The 2492-nt window shown below is 39.6% G+C and overlaps 1 pseudogene; it reads left to right on the top strand.

Annotated features, from left to right (window-relative positions):
• The first annotated feature begins 1664 nt into the window (after positions 1-1664).
• On the top strand, positions 1665-2191 carry LOC143386327 (ras-related protein Rab-6A pseudogene; annotated as a pseudogene).
• The last annotated feature ends 301 nt before the right edge of the window (positions 2192-2492 follow it).

A 2492-nucleotide genomic window follows, 5' to 3' on the forward strand; every position in this document is an offset into this window, starting at 1 on the left:
TTTTCTGAAGTGTGGTATACATATTACTAAAAGTAGACAAACACGCATAATTTGAATTTGCTTCTTCTTTTAATGCTTATTAGAAAAGAGAATGTCTTGGTCGTACCATATTTATTATTACATGAATGTTATTGCTGAAGTTAAGACTAGAGCAGGTGTCAGCACCCTATCCAGACCAAGTGATAAATTACTGATGCAGTGCTCAGGTATGCCTGAGAAAGTGTTGGTACATTTAAAAAAATATGTTTAGTTGTATATAACTTTATTTTATTTATTTTTATATGTGGTGTCTCACACATGCCAGGCAACCACTCTGCCACTGAGACACAACCCAAGCCCTGTTACTGCATTTTTATAGGGATACAGTAAAATCTTATTTTCATAAAATGGTAATAATTAAATATACAACATATTTACACACAATTGTGAATTGGAATCAAACCTGTGCTCTGTTTTTTCTTCCTATTTTATTGTTCAAGTCAACATGTTTAAGGTATATAATATACCTTTATATTTAAAAAATTCCATAGGTAAAAATGGAATTTTTTAAATATAAAGGTATATTCTGTGAGGGAAATGTTAATACAAGGGAATGATTGTGATGAAATCAATTATGTATCTTTAGATAGATATTGAGACCAAATTTAGTAATTGCTTGAATCATCTACTACTGTTATAGAGTGACCAGCTGTAAAGAAAACTATTATCCCACAAATATGATAAAAAAATATTTGAAGTTTGTTTTTTCATAAGCGTGTTGAGAATGAACATATTTCGTTGTATGCCATAAGTTTAGGGACATACATTCTGGTGTGATTCTTTTTAACCTCAAGTGTTATTTTGAAACAAACACACTATATATATATATATATATATATATATATATATATATATATATATTTCCTCAAAAATTTCAACATAGAATTAGTCATATAATCTGGATATGCCACTCCTAGATACATACCAAAAGAATTGAAAATTGATAACGAAACAAATCTACACCTATGTAGAACTGTGTACAGGGTAGCACTATTCACAATAGCCAAAGGGTAGACAGGGGAGAATGGTGACCAATTGCTTAATGAGTGTCAGTTTCCTCCTGGGGTGATGAAAATTTTTTGTAACAAGATAAAAGGCATGGGCAGGTTGGACTGCTGCAGCTGCAGCTGTGGGAGTCGGGGCGCTGTGCGTGAAATGTCCCAGATGCGTCTTTGGTTCCAGCCCCGCCACCCTCAGCCTATCCCACCCTAGTCTCCGTGGTGGGTGCTGAGGGGAAGAGAAGACGCTGGCCTTGGGAGCCCCTTGCACACTCCTGGCAGCCTCAGACACCGCCCTCCTTCCCTTTGCTGAGGATGGCCTCACTGGGTGCTAGGCTACTCTGCGGGAAGGCGGCATCAGCCGCGATGGCTGTGTGCTGTGGAGAGTCCTGCTGCCCTCCAGCCTTGCTCCTTCGCCTGGACTGGCAGGGGCCCGCCCTTCTGCTGGCCTTCTTCATCAGCTGGTTGGAGCAGCGTGGGTCCGGGAGGTCTCTGGGCTGAGGAGGTGGCAGCTCCTCTGGCTCCATCTTGCCCGTGGGTGGAGACTTTGGGAATCTGCTAAGGAAATTCAAGCTGGTGTTCCTAGGAGAGCAGAGCATTGGAAAAACATCCCTGATCACCAGATTTATGTATGACCGTTTTGACAAAACTTATCAGGCAACAATTGGCATTGACTTTTTATCAAAAGTCATGTACTTGGAGGATCTAACAGTATGATTGCAATTACGGGACACAGCAGGTCAAGAGCGGTTCAGGAGCTTGATTCCTAGCTACATTCGTGACTCCACCGTGGCAGTTGTTGTTTATGATATGACAAAAGTTAACTCATTCCAGCAAATACAAAATGGATTGATGATGTCAGAACAGGAAGAGAAAATGATGTTATCACCATGCTAGTAGGAAATAAAACAGATCTTGCTGACAAGAGGCAAGTTTCAATTGAGGAAGGAGAGAGGAAAGTCAAAGAGCTGAATGTTATGTTCATTGAAAGGAGAGCAAAAGCAGGATACAATGTAAAGCAGCTCTTCAGACATGTAGCAGCGGTTTTTCCTGGAATGGAAAGCACACAGGACAGAAGCAGAGACGACATGATTGACATTAAACTGGAAAAGCCTCAGGAGCAACCAGTCAGTGAAGGAAGCTGTTCCTGCTAATCTCTCATGGCATCTTCAACCCTTCTCCAGAAGCTCACTGCTTTGGCTCCCTTATTCTGTACTCTTTCATTAATGCAGTGTGAATATTGGCTTGAACCATTTCCCTTCAGTAATAACGTATTGCAATTCATCATTGCTGCCTTCATGTGGAGATGATCTATTAGCTTCACAAGCACAAAAAAGTCAGTGTCTTCATTATTTATATTTTACAAAGAGCCAAAAGATTCCAGCATATTCCAGCGATAACCTTAAAGATCAGATACATTTTCTTAACATTTTTCTTTTTTTAATGTTATGATAA

The sequence above is a fragment of the Callospermophilus lateralis genome, unplaced genomic scaffold, assembly GCF_048772815.1.
Source record: "Callospermophilus lateralis isolate mCalLat2 unplaced genomic scaffold, mCalLat2.hap1 Scaffold_143, whole genome shotgun sequence".
Lineage (NCBI taxonomy): Eukaryota > Metazoa > Chordata > Mammalia > Rodentia > Sciuridae > Callospermophilus > Callospermophilus lateralis.